Source organism: Mastigoproctus giganteus, unplaced genomic scaffold (genome assembly GCF_048544385.1).
Source record: "Mastigoproctus giganteus isolate SK-2022 unplaced genomic scaffold, ASM4854438v1 scaffold_15, whole genome shotgun sequence".
Lineage (NCBI taxonomy): Eukaryota > Metazoa > Arthropoda > Arachnida > Uropygi > Thelyphonidae > Mastigoproctus > Mastigoproctus giganteus.
In genome coordinates, this window is record NW_028328292.1 from 2408669 (window position 1) to 2431835 (window position 23167).

The following is a 23167-nucleotide window of genomic DNA, read 5'->3' on the forward strand; positions in this document are numbered from 1 at the left end:
ATACAAGGGAATAATCACCTCCTTATCCCTGCTAGAAAAATTCCTATATATCATTGACAATACACCATGAGCTACTCTTGCAGCCCGTCTGCACTGCTCAGAGAACTTCATATCTGCCTGCACAACCATCCCCAGGTCCCTTTCATTCTCTACCACTGTCAGTGTAGTACCACAGAGTTGATACGTTTCCCATATGTAGTACTTTACATTTGTCAATGTTAAACTTCATTTGCCACCTCTCAGCCCATCTGCTCAACCTTTCCGGATCCTGTTGCAGCAGCAGCATAGTGTCAGTAGTGTCCTTGACAACCCTGCCAACCTTCGTATCGTCTGCAAACTTGGGCATTAAGCTTGATATACCATCATCAATATCATTTATAAATACAGAAAACAATAATGGACCCAATACTGAACCCTGAGGGACTCCACTAATAACATTAGTCCATGATGAGCAGTGTCCATTAATTACCACTCTCTGTCTTCTCCCCCTCAACCGTCACTTTATCCATAGCAGCAATTTGCCTGCAATGCCACACTGCTCCAATTTGTGCAGCAGTCTTCCATGTGCAACAGTACCAAAGCCTTTCTAAGATCCAAATATATAATATCAAAGTTATTCCCTGCATCATAGTATCCAATCAGATTGGTCAAGCAAGACTTTCCCTTAACAAAACCATGCTGTGTCTGAGCTATAACTGAAGTCTTGTCTAGATGATCCTGCAGTGCTTCTTTAACCAGTGCCTCCATTAATTTTCCTGGAACAGAAGTTAAACTCACAGGTCTATAATTACTAGTGTCAGCCTTTGATCCTCCTTTGTGAATTGGGATCACATTTGCACATCTCCAGTTTATGGGTACCTCCCCTGAGTCCAAAGAAGCTCTCATAATTATGGCTAAGGGTTTGCTTACTTCCTTTGCTGCCTCCTTTAATATAACTGGATAGATCCCATCCACCCCAGGTGCCTTTTTTGTTTATCCTCAACAATTTCTCCTCCACTTTACTCTCAGTTATTACAAGAATATCTAGCTTACTGCCAGAGTAATCTGCCTTCGCCTGCCTAACCTCCTTTGTAACTTGGTTACAGATCAACTTATATCTATCATAGGCTTCTGTGTCACCCATTAATTCATATGTATCCCATGCATTTTTCTTCTCTGCCATATGTCTCATTAATCCATCTGACATCCATTTAGGCCTAAACCTTGAACAATATTTCTTAGTTGATATGTAAAGCCTAGTAGCTTCCAATATAAATTCTTTGAATGCTTCCCATTTTGAATTTGCTGCTGGTAATGTCATCAGTTGGTCCTACTGTACAGAATTTAAATACTGTCTCAGACCATAGTAGTCGCCTTTACAAAAGCAATAACCCTTCCCTTTACCCCTGATGGTAGTTACCTCTTTGAGTAAATCCCACTTGAGCACACTGTGATCACTGCCACCTAGTGGTTCCTTTATCTGCAGATTCTTAATGCATGAAGAATTACTACTGATAATCAAATCAAGATTATTACTCCCTCTAGTTGCCTCCCAAACATGCTGATGTAGAAAACAATCATCCAATAACTCCACAAAAGCTTTGCTAGTGTGTGAGTGACCAACCCACAAATTCCAGTCAATATCTGTGAAATTAAAATCCCCCATTATAAGACTCTCTGATTTACTGGCCCACTCTATTTCCCTGTACAGTTTCTTATTATACTCATCAGAGTCATTAGGCCTATAGCACACTCCTACTCCCAAATTTTGATCTCCCAGTGCTTATGTCACACCAAACTGACTCGACACTGCACTGTCTAGCAATGTCGACTGGCTTCACTTCCTTGGATTTTATGTGTTTGTTAACTAATAGCATAACCCCTCCTCCCTTCCTATCCTGTCTATCCTTTCTGTAGACGTTGTTCTCCCCAAATATCAGTTCTGCATTCCTTATATCTGTGTGACACCATGTCTCTGATATCCCAACAATATCCGCCTTTGATGCTTTGAGCAATACCTCAAATCTATTTGCCAAACTCCTTGCATTGGTGTACACGCAAGTATACATGCACCTGTTCCTGTTCTTAGCTACCCTAACACAACCCATGTGTTTACTTGTAACGCAATGATTCCCAGCAGTCTCTGAAAAATATCCTGCATCTTGTTTTTCAGGCTTCTGCTCATTCCAATAGAAGCAGTGCAAGAATCACTTTGCCAGTGGCTACTGTTAATCTATTAGTCCTTGTATCCCCCCAAGCTAGCAGTTTTCCGACCCACCTAACACTGTCTTGATAGCATCAGCAAATATTCTTGCACCCTTTCTATTTAAGTGTATCCTATCCCTGTAGGCATTACCTATACAACAAATGCAAAGATATAGTATTCTACTGTTATACATATAAAAATTAAATTTCTTTATGTATATAGGTAAACTACCTTTTGCTAACTGGTTTAGTAATTATGACTTAATTATTTTTCTATTTTTAGGTCTGCTGAGATCTTGTGTGCTTTAGCATTTGTGGATTCACTTTGTGATGCTACAGAAGATTGCCTTGTAAAGTTAAATGGAATAGATTATATATTAAATTTTACAGATGACAATGAAGAATTTAGCACTGATGTTACAACTGAATTGGATAATTCAAAAAATTTAAAATTGGATGAAGAAAATGATTTTTTATCTTATAGAGAAGGAATTAGCCTCAGACAGTATGTTTATGCTCAGTTATCTTCAAAACCAGATCTTCAGTGTTCTCCAGTAATGAAAAAGCAACACTTACTTAGTTTACCCCAGTCATTGACCCATCCTTTGCCTTGCAAATGCAATTTTTGCGAGCATTTAGCTCTTCATTCTCTGCATCTAGAAGTTCAACTCCTGAAGTCACACTGTTCATTAAATTCATTTAGTGGTAGTAATTTGTCTTCAGATATCTTTAATTCTTATGAGCATGTACTGCTTTCTTTTAATATTTTGAGAGATAGGTGGAAGTCAAAAATTGAACCATTATTATCATTTGCTATAGGTAACAAGTGCCAAATAACAAAATTGCTTAAAAGCATTCAGATATTTAGTATTCAGGACATATGTCTGCAAGTTGAAATGTGTATTAATTTAGCTCTAGTTGCTTTGAGGAAATCTGATTTTCACTTGGCTCTTAAATATCTTGATAATGGATCTGCCTGTTTATGTGAAGTCACTGAAATTCCTGAAATAGTATATCCAAACCTTTTTGCAAATATAACATATCAGCATGCTGTTATTTGCTTGCAGCATCTTATTTCTCTTAACTTAGTCAATCCCAGTAAAACAATAGCTAGTTGCTGTCTTAGTAATAGTAATTGTATAGATGAAAGTTTGTGGGAAAAATTGTTGCAGAAACCTCTGATCCCAGCTGTAACTGATATGTTAAAAACACCCAGTAGGTCTGATTCATATAATCATACAGTTCTCCCTAAACAATGCAAAGCACCCCATAAGAAAGTGAATTATAATTTTAATTTAAAAATTTACTTAGACACACTTTCTTTGACTCCTGAATCAAACAAATCATCTCAAGAAAAAAGTAAATGTAAGGTTTTTCCTGATCACAATAGTACTAATGAAAATGAAGGAAATGGTGAGAGTAAACTGAGGGTAAAATGTAAAGAATCATCAGATGACCAGAAAGTAAAATATCATTTCACGTGTTGTGATGAAGGGAAGAATAATGTCTTGAAAAATAGATTTCCACTTCAAGAATCACCTCTTTGTCCTGTACATGAAAACAAAGAGAATTTCAAATTATTCTGTGCACATAATTATGAAAATAACTGCGACATATGTGACAAAGAAAATAAAGTTTTGCCTTCTCAAAAAAAAACAAGAAGAAAGAAAAAAAATGAAGAGATTCAGTCATGCAAGAATAATGAGCCAGGTAAAAGACATGTAAGGAAATATAAATGTAATGGAAATGGGGATAGCAGAAAAGTTATTTCTAGTGATGTAGAAGAGAATGTGCTTATCACGTCCTCAAATATAGAAATTACAGTCCAACATGAAGATAACACTGAAGAATATTTGCCTTATCTTGATATAAATCAGGCACACAAATTAACTGCTATAGATTGCACTTCTCCTAAAATTTCTAGAGCTAAAGGAAAAAATATTAGGAATAAGAAAACTAAAACATGCCAGGCTAAAAACAGTTATATTGTTAAAGAAAGGAGTTCAGGTTATGAAAAAAGTGACAATCACAGTACTTTTGCTAAGAATATGGTTCAACTCCAAGGCTCTAGCTCCCAGACATCTCATGAAATTTCTCAAGCAAGAGAGAAAAGTGTTAGAATTAGGAAAAGTAAAATGTATCAGGCCAAAAACATTTGTATAAAAAAAGAAAAGAATCAAGTTTATGAAAAAAATGAAGACCGTGATGCTCTTCTTAATAACACTACCCAACTCCAAGGTCTCTACAATCCAGTATCATTTCCACATTTCCACAAACTTATGTATTCTTACAAATCAGTATGTGAACATCTGACTAAAAACATAACTCCAGTATTCCCAGGAACTGTTGGTAAGTCATAATGTAATATAATTATTTGTCTAAAACTAAACAGAAAAAAAAATTTAATATTAAATTATGAGGGTCACTCAAAAAGTCATCTACTTTGGTTATAAACAACATGGCTTAAATTTTTTTATATTAGTTTTTTTATGTGAGGTATGACAAAAAAGTTCCCAGACTGGTGCTGTTGCGGTTATGTGCAGTTAATTTGAAAATCAACTGAAGTGCTATGTTGTAGTTCAGATTTCTTCCACTGGTGGTATAGAGATTGCTCAGTAGGCTGATAGGTTACAACTAACAACCAGTTTCATTAGTAGTTTTAAATTCCACGTTACAATGTTGAAATGGAGCAACAAAAGAAATCAAATTTTACTTTAAACTGGTTAAATCTGCAAAATGACATATGAAATGTTAAAAACTGTTTATAGTGTTGGAACGTTAAATTTTACTGGTGTATTTGAATTGAAGAAAATTAATGGTATTAGTGGTTCAAAGACAGATGTCAGGATGTTCACGATGAACCAAGAAGTAGGTATCTGTTAACTTCTTGAAATGAGTATAAAGTTGCAAAAGTTTAGGAAGAAGCAGCAAGAGATCATCATTTAACTCTCTCAGAATGATCGCTGATGAGTTGAATATGAATAACGAGACGATTTGTCAAATTATGCATGAAGATTTGTTCCACAAAATTTGTAAAATTTGTTCCACACAGCTTCACAGATGAGCAGAAATATCTAAGTGTTATCGTGTGAAGATTTCATCCAGACTTACACTCAGGTGGACACTCCTAATTTCCTTGACTGTATTGTCACTGGGGATGAGTGTTGGATGTTTCAATACAACCCAGAGATGAAGCATCGGAGCATGCAAGGGGCTTCAAAATCAGCACTAAAGCTCAAAGTTGGTTTACAGAAGTCCAGGATCAAGATGATGCTGTTTTTTTTTTTTTTTTTTTTTTTTTTTGTTGACAAACAGGATCTGATTCACAAGGAATTTGTATGTGAAGGAAGAGAGTCAATGCTGCATGCTTTGTACAGATGCTTCAAAGATTATTGAAGTGCATTTCCCAAGTGAGGCAGCAATTTTGAGAGAAAGGTAGCTGGTTCTTGTTGTATGACAATGCCCCACCCAATCAGCACTTGTTGTGAAGACATTTCTGACAAAATGTCTCATTGTATAGATCAACCATCAACTCTACTCTCCTGCTGTAGCACCAGTGGACTTTTTCCTCTTTCCCAAGCCAAAAACTGTCCTCAAAGGAAAGGTATTTTGTGATCTTGAGAATATAAAGAAAAATGTAACCACCAAACTGAACATTATCTCTTTGAATGCCTTAGCTAGCTCATTTCAGGAAATTTTACATGCTTTGTACTGCCTGCTTTGTACAATCGTTTAAATTCCCTTTAGCTACAAAATTTTTTTTTTTTTTTTCGTTGTTAACAGGATTTTATCTATTTTTGCATTGTGGCTCAGCTATTTTCAGTTGACTACAGTTGGCAACACTCATGCTAATGTGATCATCAAACCTGCAAGTTCAAGGCATCACGCTGTTTGGTCGTGCATAATGTTTACTTCAAAGTAATTCAGAGTTTAGTTGTTTGCCTGTGTCCGCTAGTCACATTATGTTTGAGTGTCGTATTTGTTTTGTTCTGTGCATTACTTTGTGCCTTGTTTGTGTATGAACAAGGCACAAAATGGTGCCCCTCCTGTCATAATTTTCTGGGTCTGCTGCTTCATTTTTCCTAAAGAAATAACTGATTTTTGATTGCTTAATTTGCTTTTCTTTCTCTTTGCAAAATTCTTTATACTGTAAGAGGAAATTGCATATTCAATATTACTTGCCACTGCACTACATGTTCCACATTAGGGTCATTTTCAGAGACAATTATCATACCTTGATTAATTACATTAAAGACCTCTAAGCACACTTTGCACATTGGATAATAAATCACAGAATCACTCCCTTGTTCCTGGAGTGCAATAATGACATGAAAAAATGCAATTTGAATTTTAATATCTGTTGCCAAACATTCAAGATCAACTAGATGACCAGGGTGTTGTTGAGGGGCAGCAATGCCTTTTCTGGAAGGTCATTTCACTCACAATATTGTTTAACAGCTGGGCAAAATTCACATACAAATCACAGTTTAAATGTCTTGAGTAACCTATGTTTTTCAGTTTGAACATCACATTTCAGGTGAATTTGCTTTGTTGTAATCCTTTAGTACTTTAGGATTTTCTGCATGATAAACACCTGTTTTATCTGTATTAAAAACTAATTGTTACAGACATCCTCTTCTATTATGGCCTTTAATTCCAGGCTGCCTATTTGTGTGCACTTGCCAGAAATTTTGATGATAGAATTTTTGCTTTAGATATACATATGTGCTCAATGCCTTCTCCAAAATTATTTTCACTGTAATGGGCATATGTTTTGGATTCGTATCCTTAATCCAGATGGCTAAAAGTTTTTTTATTCTTTCCATCACATTGTCTCTTGTTCCTGTTACTTCAGTTGCATCCGTAGAAGTAACCTTTTATGCAGAACTTCTAAATACTGCTGCTTTTTTTACAAACAGGTCTCATTGTTTACCATACAGATAAATCTTGAGCATTCACTGCTTTAAAACCTGCAAACAGTGTTCAACCCTTGCTACGTCAGGCATCTAAACAACCTATAACAGCAAGTGATAGTTTCATTTTAACATTCTTTTTTTGTAAAATAATAAGAGGAGTTTACCTCAATATAGTACGCAGAACACTTCTGTATGATACTCTCCAGAAATTAAAAGGAAAAAATCCAAAAACTTGCATTAGAGTAACAAATAATTTAAAAATTTTTAAAAATAATTAAAAATCAATTTACAACGTAGAACGTATTGAGCATTACAGCTCTGGTTCATACTATTTTAACATTCTGGCATGTTCTGTATCCACCAAAAATCAAATAAGCAAATACCCATCTTAGGAAAATACCATTATCCACAATTCAGCCTAAGTTGCCAATAAATATGTTTTTAAATTGCATAACACCTTCCAATAGGTGAATGTGTTATGCATTTAAAAATCAGAGATGCCACCAGGACAGGTGTTTCAAAGCTTACTGGTTCTTATCAGCTGACCTCTATTGGAAAATATGCAAACAACTGTACTTAATCTAAGTAAATAGGCAAGCCATTTTTGGAATTAAAACTTCCATTTAAACATAACATTCCTGCAATGCTAGTGTCTCTCATTTTTAAATGTATAGTGGATTCCCTTTTTGGTCGATACTATGTGATTTTTAAAAAGATATTGACAACTTAGGCTGAACTATGGATGACAGTAGGCACAATCCCCATTAAAACCAATGGATGACAGTATTTGTCTGTAGTGGACATATGGTCAAGCTTAATTGATCTTTTCTGGGAGCAGAACATTTCTGTAATTGAACTAAAATAGTAATGTACTTGTTTATTACCTCTGCTTATTTTTTTAATTCCACATTAAATATACCCTGCAATCCTGTGTATAATGAAAAAAAAAAAAGAATTTAGACTATTCTTTCAACTTATACAATTTTTTGGCCAATATATTTTAAATGGTAGTGAATATTGCAGTGATCTTATTACCCACAATAGAACCAATTCCAATACCATGAGTTTTCTATTAATGGCAGACTAAAAGATTGGTCTACCATTAATTTAAAAAATGGGACACTATTATTACAGGACTGACTTCCTGATCAAATAACAGTTGTCTCAACTGAATCCAAAACAATTTAATGATCAAAGAAGCTGTTTTGTATGAGCAGACATGCAGTTTGTAGAAGGTATACTTCATGATATTTAATACAACAAAGGTTATAGTTTCCCACTTATGTGCAAGTAATGCAATATTTAGGTAACTCGTGGTATAGGATGTAGCTCTCTCGTGAGTTCTAAAGCTATTTCACTGTTTGCTGCTGATTTTGTGGATAGTAATCTGCTATCCACAAAAACACATCATAAACAGAATAAGTGTTTTCTCCAAGTGTTTTTCCATTATGTGAATACTGGATTCTGTTGACATTATTTTCCTTAGTTCTTCCTGTTCCTGAGATCTTGAAGACCCCCTTCCCAAATAAAATATTTACATGGAGAGAACTTATTTCAAACAGCACAGTTGACTAGGAAAACATGTACTGGTATATTATCGCTCTCATATTCAATGGAACAGAATTGCAAAAATCAATAATTTCCTTCTTTCGAGAGAAGGATGAAAAGAGGTTAATTCTACTAAGCAGTTTTAACTGATGAGTTCATATTATTTTGATGTATCTAAACAACTTTTTTCAGTTGAAAGGTAACAAAATTTAATATTCTTTTATGTGATTCCATAGATATTTAATATGAATGTTTTTATTAAGCCTCTGATTAAAGGCCATTCCTAGGTACACAAAATTGCTAACTTGTTCAGTTTTGGTTATTTAGTCTACACCAGCAGTTCCCAAACCGTGTGCTGCAGTGCCCCAGGGTGCCGAGGGATATTTTAAATTTTTGAGGGAACCACAGCGATACTCGACATCTGTCGGACACTGCACGAACTACTAGTTCACAGTTTCAACATTATTAAAGTTGTTTGGACCTAACTACTTAATAAACGGAACTAATAAACTTCCTAATAAATAATAAACTTTTATTTTAGTGTAATTATTTACTTGCCAAATTGTCTATAAACCTTGTCTAATTTATACAGAAATTCCACCTGAGGATCTTGAAAGCTACTATTTTAACAACTTTTCAGTATGATCTCTCATACTCAAAAGCTCAATATGAAAAATTATTAGCAAAAAAATAGCTGAGAATGGGTATAAGGAGTTTTTCTTTCATTAATGGGCAGAGGGATGGGCCTGGCTATGGTCCAGTGGTGCATGTGTGGCTAAAAGTAAAGTGATTGTGAGTTCTACTCTGTATGCTGTCGCAAAAAGTGCATGGCCTTTGGTCCTGGGGCAATGTGTGCAGACACAAATTTGCATATTGTGAGACCAATCCTTTATGCTGTCACAAAAAGTGAATAACTCACTGTTAGCTGCTGTGCTGTTATCCTGGCTGTGATATGACAGTTACAATGAAGTTGTAAACTCTTCTGGTCTTAGCCATCCAGAGTATAAATGGACATTTATTTATAGTAAATCATATAGGTTCTCTCTCTCAGTCCGAAATGGTAAAAATGCAGGCAATCCACCGGGAACAGGCATTTTTCATCCATTTTTTATAAATGGACATTTATTTATAGTAAATCATATAGGTTCTCTCACAGTCTGAAATGGTAAAATTGCAGGTAATCCACCTTGGAACAGGCATTTTTTCATCAATTTTTTATAATTAAGCACGTTTAATCCTGGAGAAAACAGAGAAAGAGAGTTCAGGTTGTAGTAAGAATAGTGATCTCAGAGAAGCACCTATTGGAAAACTATTGCAGCCAAAAAAGTGCAAGGCTCCTTGGGTGTATCCAGTTATATTAAAGAATGCAGCAAAGGAGTGCATCATACTATTCAGATTGCTATTGAGATAACTAGACTCGGATGATTCCATTGGATTGGAGAGGTACAAATGCCTCACCCATTCGTAAGAGAGGGGCTAAGTTAAAATCAGTAGCTGTAGACCAGTGAGTTTGACTTCTGTGGTAAGATAATGGAATTGGTGACTAAGGATAATATAAAATCACCTTGATAAGAATAGAAATGATATCCTGAGCATAATTTGGAAATGGCTTAGAAGTGTCTCAAGTGGATCAGTGGCTGGTTAAGTTAAAGAAGACAGTAGTAATTAATGGTACTCCTTCAGAGTTGACTAATGTAGCAAGTAGAGTCCCTTAGAATTCACTGTTGGTGTCTCTCTTTTTGATTTTCCTCTATTAATGAGTGTATATATATAGAGAAAATTGTCAAAGTTTGTTGATGATTAAATATCGATTGGATGGCAAACAACCGGGACTAGGCTATGTTGCTTGAGAATGACTTAGATCAGTTACGTATATAGTCTGAAAGATGGCAACAAGTTTAATTCTGCTAAATGTAAAGTATAAAATTTGGGGAAAGAAAATCCAACAATGACATACATGGAATTATAGGTGAAACTTAAGGATTATGATACAAGGAAACTCCAACAATGATCAATAAGACCTTGGCCAGCAGGGAGAAGGTTGTCATTATCCCTCTGTAAAACAATGGCAAAACCTCATTTTGAATACTGTATTCCAGGGGTGGAACACCTTTTCTTATTGGAAGGTTGAATATTACTCCAAGGAGTACCTATCAGGCCACAAATTTACTGCAATTTTAATATATACTCTGCCCTCCCAGTAATACCCAAACACCTTGCATATCTACAAATAGCTTTATTTACTGGAAAACTGATAACATGCTGAAGTCTTTATCCTTTGACATCCTCTAGTCTCTGTGGAACACTCCACCAGTTTTTTTGTAAATATCCTCAAATATTTTCCATTTGGCCTTCAAACTGGTGAAAAGTTCAGTGCTGTTTTTTTGGGGCAGTCTCACCTCAGTGAGGAGGAACTGTCCAAAAGATCCCTTAAAAACAGAGAACCTCTAGGATGAGGTCAGGGCTCTGGGCTGGCTAGCAAACTTTTCAATGTTCATATCCTAAACTAGTCTGTCACAACACGAGCAGTATGACACAGTGTTTTTCTGTTGAAGGTGTGAGTCTTCCTGACATAGAGATGCGTTAAATGTCCAGGACATTTAAATAGGTCTTTCCATTTGTGGTTTTGCCCAAAACAATCAATGCTCCCAGATCAAAATGTGAAAAACAGCCTCAGACCATCACACCTGCTGGACAATACAGTCTAGCCTGTAGCTTTTTTCAGGAATCCACCACATCCAGGCACTACCATCATAGTGGTAGACTATGTACTGTGACTTGTCACTCCAAAGCACAGCCTTCTATTGGTCTAGGGTCCAAGAATGGTGTAAAGTCCACTCTCATGATGGTGGACTAATGCTAGATGGTATCTGGCATTAGTCTGAGTGATTAGTAGCTTGTGGACAAATGTGCAATCATAGTTACCCATATCCTACTGTGTCTTTTTTACTGTACTGGAGCTAACATGTGTCCTGATCACTTTATTTGAGGACGTGCGTGCGTGTGCACTACAACAACATTGACCTGCATTCAGAATGGGTGACTCTTTTCTGCAGGGCTCTCCTTTCAGTTATTAGCATTAGCATTAATAGAGGCATATGATGCAAGAAAGCAAGCTTATATAGCATAAGCCAAAAAAAAAAAAAAAAAAAAAAACCTCCTTCCCATATCACCCATCCATTTACTGCAGATGTTTGTTTAGTTCTGCCTTGAAATTATTTAAGTTGTTGACCTCCACTACAACAGATGGAAGTTTGTTCCAAACTATGAACTGCCCACTGGCTAAAGACAAATTTCCACACATCTATTCTACAATTGTCTTTCCTCAGTTTGAATTTATGTCCCCTCAGGTGAGTAATCTGAGAAAGAATCCCATCAGCATTTTGCCATTTTTAAGTGCATAACCCCAGGGCCTCACATCTGTGAGTATGGGCTTGGCACATCCAGGGTCCTGAGCTGGATATCATCATTCTTCTCTTTCTTGATTTCCTTCTACTTCTGACTCCCTCTCTCTCACACAGGGTAATTCAGATTTTTTTTTTTTTGCTGGTGCAGCAAAAGCCTCAGGCTTCCTTGCACCATATAGCTAATAATAATAACATACAAACTATCCAACCAAGCTATTACAGAACATACCTCAGACACAGGCCCACCTTTAATGGAGGACAGTGGTAATCCTGTGTGGCTGGTTACATCTAGGTGTGTAGGGATGACCCCTAGCTATACTATTCGATTTCTATATGAGAATGATCTTCAGATCTTTCAGATTCATTAGTTATTGAGCCTTATCTATTTTTTTTTTTTTTTTTTACTACACAATTGAGGCAACATTTACAAACAAATTTCATTATGCCACGAAAGTCTAAATAATCATTTTCAGTAATTTCTAAGACTTCATCATTTGCACTATTTAAGACATTCTTGTGGTAACGAAATTTTAAGTCTGTCCAAATTAATTTCCAAACTTATTAATTCTTCTTTCAATTTATCTTTTATTTGTTCATCAACTTCCATAAGCATATCACTTATTTTTGCAGAGCATTATCAAGTAAAGAATATTTTATATCTTCAAAATATTTTGGTGATAAACAAGCCAAATCCAAATACAACTCCTTATTTTCTTCAGATCTTTCAATAGTAGTATCTGATGGCTTGTTATGCAAATTGACTTCAAAATCTTGAAAAGCATTAAAAATTACGTCTTTGGATGTACTTTCCCCAGACATAGCCTCTCTTTTTTGTATTCTTTTTTCTGTGAAGAATTCTTGAATAATAATATCATTCTTTTCAATCTTATCTGTAGCCCAGAAAATAAATTTAGTTACTTTAAACTTAATTCACTCAATGTCTCATTGTATTTTTAATAACTCATGAACTGTACAGCAAACATACCTGCCTCACATACTTCATCCACAATAGTTTTTTTAATCATGGATCTGACTGCTAAAATGATGTAATGTAATTTACCATTGTTTTCAATATAAAAGTTAATGAAATACCACATCCTTTTCTACCTGATTTTTGTGCATCTTCATTTCTTTTAATTACTTTATCTAATTTTTTTTAATAGCAAATCATATTTGGATGTATTTTTAATAGAAAATCATATTTGGATAGAAACAAGAGCAATTATAAAAAATTTCCATGACATAATCCTGAAAATGAATCGTGTAATGTATATGCTACTTCAACTGTACTTCCTCTATAGCTTAAGACATTCTTTCCAATTAGTTAATGACATTGACAAACCCTTCCATTACTTGTCTATTATTTTTAATTTCATTCCATCTTGTCTGGGAATTTTCTAAAAATAGCAAGTCTTTAATATGTTGGTCCTTAGAATTTAGAAGGTGCGTTTCAATATAAGACATTGTGTAACTTGCTATTTTCATGTTCAGTGATTCTTTGATGAACATGATTCCTTGCTGTAAGCCAAAAGTATTGTATATAGAGCATTTTTTGAATTATTATACGATAACCAATAATGTTGAGAACCATTTTTTTCCTAAATATCTTTTATGATGAAAATGTTAGAGAATTCTCTTCAGCGAGCTGAAGATAATTCTCTTTAATCCTTTAATATAACTAGATAGATACCATCCACTCCAGGTGCTTTTCTTATGTTTAACTTCAATAATTTTCTTCCACTTTGCTCTCACTTATTAAAAAATCATTAATTGGAGTTTAATAAGCTTCTGTCCTTCACTTCCCTACAGAATTCCTCATGTGTGAATGTAGATGCAAAATACTCATTCAGTTTGTCAGCTATCTGAGCAGGATCATCAATGGTCTAACCACTGATATCAAGTGGACCAATCTTGATTCATGGCCTTGCTTCTATCTCTTTTTTCCATGCCTTCTAGGCTCTGTGCATCCAACAGTACTAAACGATGTGAACTACAATTCGTCTGATCACATTAATGTTTGTAGTGCTCCATAATTATTACTGCTTTTCCAGACACCACCAAAAATGGATTAGTCTGTTTCACTCACGAAAACATTAAAAACTTGTGGATTACCATACAATTATGTAGACCCATTGTCCTTAGCTCTCTGCATGCTATGCTGGTTGAAATGGATTCTTTCTGTCCAGCGCTTAAAGATTTTGGTGATTGTCTGCAATGCTGCCTTCTGATTTCTATTTATAAGGATTATCTGCTTCTAGCTGGACTTTTTCTCCTCACTGCTGGTTTTGTTGGCCAAAACCAGCAGAGTATTCTATTTGACACTGTTTATGATGGAAGATCATAGTCCATGGAAGAAAGCAATGTATGCAGTGTCTATGATCTTTGATCATAGACACTGTTAGTATTAGCATTAGTAAAGGCACATGATGCAAGAAAGCAAGCTTATATAGCATCAGCCAAAAAAAAAAAAAAAAAAAAACCCTTATTTCACTCATCCACTTGCTCCAAGTGTTTGTCTACTTCTGCCCTGAATCTATTTAAGCTATAAACTTCTACATCAGATGGAAGTTTGTTCCAGCAATCAACCACCTGCTGGCTAAAGGCAAACTTCTGCACATCTATCCTACAACTATCTTTCCTCATTTTGAATTTATGCCCTCTTAGGCGATTATTCTGAGTAAGAGGAAGAATCCTGCTCAAACCATTCAAGACTTTATACACGACAATCAGATCACCTCACAGGTGACTAGTCTCCAGACACTGTAATTTGCAAAACTTAATCCTTTCTTCGTAAGAGCAACCGTTTGTTCCATTCACTAATCTTGTTGCCCTTCTCTGTGCTCGTTCCAGCAGCTCTACATCCTTCTTAAAATGAGACCTCCAGACCTGTATACAGTAATCAAGGTGTGGCCTGACCATTGCCTTATACAAGGGGATAATCACCTCCTTATCCCTGCTAGAAAAATTCCTGTATATCATTGACAAGACACCATGAGCTACTCTTGCAGCCCATCTGCACTGCCCAGAGAACTTCATATCTGCCTGCACAATTACCCCAGGTCCTTTTCACTCTCTACCACTCTCAGTGTAGTACCACACAGTTAGTAGTAGTAGTAGTAGTAGTAGTAGTAGTAGTAGTAGTGGCACATGATGCAAGAAAGCAAGTGTAGGAGCTTATGCAGCATCAGCCAAAAAAAAAAAAAAAAAAAATCATCACACCATTCCCTCCAAATGCCTGTCCAGTTCCTCCTTAAATTTATTTAACCTATCAACTTCCACAACGACAGATGGAAGTTTGTTCCAGCAATTAACCACCCGCTGGCTAAAGGCAAATTTCCGCACATCTATTCTACATCTATCCTTTCTTAATTTGAACTTATGTCCCCGTAGGTTCGTAATCTGAACAAGTGGAAGGATCCCATCAGAATTCAGCGTGCTCAACCCATTCAAGGCCTTATAGACCTCAATCAGATCACCGCGCAGGTGCCTAGTCTCCAGCCACTGCAATTTGCAGAACTTAAGCCTCTCTTGGTAAGAGAATCCCTTCATTCCCCTCACCAATCGTGTTGCTCTTCTCTGTACACGCTCAAGCAAATCTACATCCTTCCTAAAATGAGGCCTCCAGACTTGTACGCAATACTCAAGGCGGGGCCTGACCATTGCCTTATACAGAGGGACAATCACCTCCTTTTCCCTGCTAGCAAAATTCCTATATATCATTGACAAAACCCCATGACCTGCCCTAGCAGCCTGTCTGCATTGCTCAGAAAACTTCATATCTGACTGCACAATTACTCCCAGGTCTTTTTCATTTTCTACCACCTTAAGTGTAGTACCACACAGTTGGTACGTTTCTCTGGGGTTACTTCTACCCATATGCAGTACTTTGCATTTGTCAAGGTTGAACTTCAGTTGCCACTTCTTAGCCCATCTGCCCAAATTATCTAGATCCTGTTGCAGTAGCACACTGCCATTACTGTCATTAACAACCCTGCCAACCTTTGTGTCATCTGCAAACTTCGACATTAAGCCTGATATACCTTCATCAATATCATTGATAAATACACAAAACAACAGTGGACCCAACACCGAACCCTGTGGGACTCCACTAATAACATTAGTCCACGAAGAGCAGCACCCATTGATTACCACCCTCTGTCTTCTCCCACTTAACCATCCTTTTATCCATTGTAGCAACTTACCCTTAATACCATTCTGCTCCAATTTGTACAGTAGTCTTCCATGCGCAACAGTGTCAAAAGCTTTCCTGAAATCCAAGTATATGATATCAAAATTATTTTTCGCATCCAGTTCCTTTGTGACCACATCATAATAACCAATCAAATTTGTCAGACAAGACTTTCCCTTAACAAACCCATGCTGTGTTTGAATTATTGCTGCAGTCTTGTCTAGATGATCCTGCAATGCATCTTTAACCAGTGACTCCATTATTTTACCCGGAACAGAAGTTAAACTAACTGGTCTGTAATTACTCGTGTCACCCTTCGATCCACCTTTGTGAATTGGGGACACATTTGCACATCTCCAGTCCGTGGGAACCTCCCCTGAGTCCAAGGATGCTCTCATAATTATGGCTAAGGGTTTGCTTAGTTGCTTTGCCGCCTCCTTTAAAATAACTGGATAGATCCCATCCACCCCAGGTGCCTTTCTTATGTTTAACTTCAACAATTTCTCCTCCACTTTGCTCTCAGTTATTACAAGATCATTAAGCACACTGCTACAATTTGATAACCTTCTTCCATTTTCAAACTGAAATAATTCCTCACATGTGAATGTAGATGCAAAATACTCATTCAGTTTGTTTGCTATCTGAGCAGGATCATCAACAGTCGAACCATCGATGTCAAGTGGACCAATCATATTCATCCCCTTCCTTTTAGAGTTTATATAAGTAAAGAAATCCTTGCTGTTTTTCTTAGCATCCTTTGCCAAAGATTTCTCGTAATCCGCCTTCGCCTGCCGAACCTCCTTTGTGACCTGATTACAGACTAGCTTATATCTGCCACAGGCTTCTGCGTCACCTGATAATTTATATGCATCCCATGCATTTTTCTTCTCTGTCACGAGTCTCATTAGTTCATTTGATAACCATTTAGGCCTAAACCTTGAACGATATTTCTTAATCGGTATATAAAGTCTAGTAGCTTCCACGATTAATTCCTTGAATGCTTCCCACTTAGAATTTACTGTTGGTAACATCGTCAGTTGATCCCACTGTACAGAATTTAAAAACTGTCTGAGACCACTGTACTCCCCTTTACGGAAGCAAAAACCCTTTCCTTTACCCCTGACGGTAGTTACCTCTTTGAGTAAATCCCACTTCAGCACACTGTGATCACTGCCACCTAGTGGTTCCTTTATCTGCAAATTCTTAATACACGAATGATCACTGCTGATAACCAGATCAAGAGTGTTACTTTCTCTGGTTGCCTCTCGAACATGCTGCTGCAGAAAACAATCATCCAATAAATCCACAAAAGTCTGACTGGTGTGTGAGTGACCAACCCACAAGTTCCAGTCAATATCTGGGAAGTTAAAATCCCCCATTATAAGACATTCAGATTTACTGGCCCACTCTATTTCTCTGTACAATTGTTCATTGTACTCATTCAAGTCATTAGGTTTATAACACACTCCTACCCTTATTTTTCCTTTCGCAGTGCTTATCTCGCACCAAACTGACTCAACAGAGCACTGTTCATCTATATTAACTGGGTGCACTTCCTTTGATTTTATGTTTTTCTTAATTAACAGCATAACACCCCCTCCCTTTCTGTCCTGTCTATCCTTTCTGTACACATTGTACTCCCCAAATTCCAGTTCTGCATTCCTTATATCTTTGTGACACCACGTCTCTGCTATCCCAACAATATCCGCCTTTGATGTCTTGACCAACACTTCAAATTCATCAAATTTATTTACTATACTTCTAGCATTGGTATACATGCAAGCATACATGCTCCTATGCCTATTCCTTGTTACCCTAACACATCCCATATACCCAACTATTCCATGGTGACTGCCATCCGTCCCTGAAACCCCCAACACCCCTCGCTCCAGGTCACTTCTTATTCTAATAGAAGTTGTGCAAGAATCACCTTCACCTCTGCCTGCGGTTACCGTTAAACTATTAGTCTTTGTATCCCCCCAAACTAGCAGTTTTCCGACCCACCTAACACTGCCTCGATAGCATCAGCAAATATTCTTGCACCCTTTCTATTTAAGTGTATCCCATCCCTGTAGAAGCAATCTCTCCTGTTAACAAGTACAGTCCAGGCTGAAAAAAATTCTACCCCTTGAGCCTTGCACAATCCTTCCAGGGCCGAATTGATCGACAAGGCTCTCATCATGTACTCCCTCCTATCGTGTCTGGGCAGAATTGCAGACACTTTCAAATTCAACCCTATTTCACGGCTTTTTTTCAACAGTGACCTGTACTTGTTGAGTAATTCCGCCGGTCTCCTACTCTTAATATCATTAGTGCCAACGTGTACAACTATATCACCTTTTGTGCCCTTGAAAGATGATATCCGCTCTACAACGTCATCAACCTTTGCCCCTGGCAGACATACCCTGGTCCTGTTCCACCTATCCTTTTTACAAAGGATGTTCCCCGTTTCTCTGACAATAGAGTCACCAACAACAACTAGTTCCTGTGGGACCAGCGCATTCTGCCTTAGGGGTTGCCGCTGTGTTGCGTGATGACCAAGTGCAAGCTCTGGCGTTGATGTGGGCAGCTGAGAGCTTGATGGGCCCCTCAATTTACTTCCTTCGAGGGCATCCACCCTGTCCTTCAAGCTCTCATATAGGCCCATAATATGTTGATATGTTACTCTGGGGTTACTGCTTCCCATATGCAGTACTTTACATTTGTCAATGTTAAATTTCACTTGCCACCTCTCAGTCCATCTGCTCAACTTTTCTAGATCCTGTTGTAGCAGTGTACTGTCATTAGTGTCATTAATAACCCTGCTAACCTTCGTATCGTCTGCAAACTTGGACATTAAGCCTGATATACCGTCATCAATATCATTAATAAATACAGAAAACAACAAGGACCCAACACTGAACCCTGGGGGACTCCACTAATAACATTAGTCCACGAAGAGCAATGTCCATCGATTACCACTCTGGTAATCAATGGACATTGATTACCAGAGTGATTACCTTCTCCCACTCAACCATCCCGTTATTCATAGCAGCAATTTGCCTCCAATGCAACACTGCTCCAATTTGTGCAGCAGTCTTCCATGTGTAACAGTATCAAAAGCCTTTCTAAGATCCAAATATATGATATCAAAATTATTCTTTGCATCCAGTTCCTTTGTGACCACATCATAGTATCCAATCAAATTGGTCAGACAAGACTTTCCCTTAACAAACGCATGCTGTGTCCGAGCTGTAACTGAAGTCTTGTCTAGATCTGTGGAGCACGACCCCCAGAGGGGTTGTGGAAATTTTCAAATATATTTGTTTTTTGTGTACATAAAAGCTAAAATCCGGTTGATAAAATTACTTTTTCAATACTATAAGTATAGAGACTTTGCTACTTGAATGAACGCTACTGCATCGGGAATACGCCTTGATTTGCTCACTGGCTATGGACACACAAAAAGCAGCTGACTAGTGCGACTTCTCAGTTTTTTTTTTTTTTTTTTTTTATATGAAAACCCCAAACACAAAAGGTATCAAAACCTATAGTACTTAGTACTGTGCATGGGTTGAAGAAGTATGGGGGGGAGGGGGATGCCGGAAACTTTGCTCTAGAGACTGAACATGGGTTTCACCACTTCACGCCTCCAATAAGCAAAGTGGTGGTATTTCACCGGTTGATGAAAGTCATCTACCACCTACTGACGCTATGCTGCTGCAACAGGATCTGGAAAGGTTGAGCAGATGGGCTGAGAGGTGGCAAATGAAGTTTAACATTGACAAATGTAAAGTACTACATTTGGGAAATAGCAACCCCAGAGCAATGTATCAACTCTGTGGTACTACACTGACAGTGGTAGAGAATGAAAAGGACATGGGGGTAATTGTGTAGGCTTACTACTCAGCATGAGTAGTACTGAGAAGTACTACTCGATTAATCCCTTTAGCTCTTAATTCGTGCTTACTACAGCACAAATTCTCAAATTGCCTGTACTGTATTTCCCAAAGGCCATAGGTGCAAATGTGTGGTAGCAGTAAATATGCACAGCAAGTGTGTATACAATATATAGCATGCAAGCTTTATGCTGCTTCATAATTCAGTACATTATCCTTGCTGCAATAAAAATTATTTCAATTATGCATGGAGAAAAGAGCAACGATTTAAAAACCATTCCTCTCTCCAGAGACACTGTTTCCATGTGTATTGCAGTTATTGGACAACATAAAATTCAATTTATTAAATCGATTGAGAGAAAGTCCAATTTTTGCAATACAGTTAGATGAAGCCAATTTATTGTACAGGTGACCCCCGCTTAACGCTGATAATTCGTTCTGGGAAAACAGAGAGCTAAGTGAATCCGCTCTAAGCGAGCTCCGCATTCCCATAAGGTAACATATGTATTTGTAAGTTGCTGTCGGTGCCATAGGATATTTCCTAATCAATAATAAACGGTAGTGAAAAGATGCACAAATGTCGGTCAAAATATTTAATATTCTAGTTGCCCTTGTGCCAATAAACTTCCATTTAAACCAACCAACCAACCATTTAATATTCAAATATTTGTACATATAAAATATTCTGCATTACATACGTATATAATTATGTGGTAACTATTTACGTATCAAAATTAAACTTAAAATTCTAATTAAAATCATGAATTTAATTGATATAAATTGATTTTATTTGATTTAATTTAATTGATGAATTTAATCATGAAAAATGTGTCGATTTTGGGTTGAACTTTGGCCCTCTTCTAAATAAACTAAAAGGGGTATTAATTTTAAATCCTCCGCAGAGTTACCACCCAACAATAAAATCACCCGATCCTTCGCCGCTTTGAAACCTGGCACGATTTTTGCTTCTTTCAATATAAAAATTCTTTTAGGCATTCGTTTCCACAAAAGTCCTGCTTCATCTATATTATAAACTTGTTGAGAAGTATAACACACAATACCCCTCTTCAATAATTTTAACAATTTCTTTTTTGAAAGTTTCGGCTCCTTGATCTGCACTTGCGGCTTCTTCCTAGATTTTAAATCTTTTCAACCAGCCCTTACCAGTTTTAAATGGTTCCACATTTTTTTTTTTTTTTTTTTTTTTAGGTGAGTTTTCTTCAGATCATCATATTGGCTAATTTCTCTCTCTCTCTCTCTCTCTCTCTCTTTTTTATAATATTTAGCTAAACTGAATTCTGCATTGGACATTATCTTCAATAAAATTAGTTAGTCTTTTCCATTTCAATCCTAATAGCCGGCTTAGCCCTAGTTGCTTGCAGTGGAACAGCTATCTTTCCTGATGCTAAAATTAATTCTTTATTTTTTTATAATTGTTCTTAAAGAACAATTATAAAAGTCTCAATTATAAATTATAAAATTATAAAATATCTTAATCCCAATCTTAAAAAACTCAATTATAAAATATCTCAAGTCGGCATGGGAAACGTTTTAATGCTGTTTTGCTATTCATTTTCAAGTTATCGACTCCATCAAATGAAACAATTTCGTTAAATATGCCAAAAATACAATCTGTAAAAGAGCATTATAGTGATCTGTGACAGCGTTATAGTCAGATACGGGTTATAATATAAGAACAGCGTTATAGCAAATCAGCGTAAAGCAAACCGCGTTATAATGGGGGCCTGCTGTATATATCTGATTCTGCTATGAGGGCGATATTTTGGAGGATTTTCTATTTTACAAAGCTTTAGAAGGAAGAACAACAGGCCAGGAGATTTTTTATGTTATAAATATTTTCTTTCAAACAAATAGTCTAACATGAAACAACTGTGTTGCGATTTGTACTAATGGCTGCATTAAATAAAGGTTTAAAAGGCAAAGTAAAGGAAATTGCTCCACATACAGTTTTGAATCCTTGCATTATACATAGGAGGAAGCATTAGTAGCGAAGGAAATGCAAACTGATTTGCACAGAGTTTTGAAAGATGCAGTAAGTGTGATCAGTTTATTGAAAGTAGAAGCTTAAATAGCAGACTTTTCACTGTACTTTTTTTGTTTCCATCAGATACAGATCAGCAGAACCTTGCTCAATTCTTTACAAATGAAAAATGGCTTGGAAAACTTACGTACGTTGTTGATATATTTGAAAAACTTAATGATTTAAACTTAAGTTTTCAAGGACAGGGAACAAACATTAATTCTCAGAAGGTTTCAAAAATAAGTTTGTTTTACCACAGTAAAACAAACTTCTGTTATGTATTTTAGTATTTGTTCATATTACCAGGTAACCCACATCTCTCTTCTCCATTGGCTGAATAAATGTCACTAGGAGGAGAAGTAATTTAATGTATAGAAAGAAATTAAAAAGATTTTTTTTATTCCTTTCTCAGTACTCAAATGAAAATTTCTATTACATAATTTATAAAATGCCATTTTTTTCCCCTCTGAAAATTTTGTCATCCTCCCTCGGGATTTATATTGAGGGGTCGCGTCAATTTTATTTTTAATAAAGGGAGTTGCGAGCGAAATAAGTTTGCGTGCCACTGGTGTAGATGATCCTGCAGTGCTTTTTTAACCGGCACCTCCATTAATTTCCCTAGAACAGAAGTTAAACTAACAGGTCTAATTACTTGTTGAGTTTTTTCCACCTTTGTGAATTGGGGTCACATTTGCACATCTCTAGTCCATGGGTACCTCCCCTGAGTCCAAGGAAGATCTCATAATTATGTCTAAGGGTGTGCTTATTTCCTTTGCAGCCTCCTTTAATATAACTGGATAGATCCCATCCACCCCAGGTGTCTTTCTTATATTTATCTTCAACAGTTTCTCCTCCATCTATCTCATCTAGCTCAAAATCATCTACCTCACAGCCAGAGTTTAATTCACCTCTGGCATTCCTCTCTCTGAATAACTCCTCATGTGAATGTAGATACAAAATACTCATTTAGTTTGTTAGCTACCTGAGCAGGATCATCAACAGTT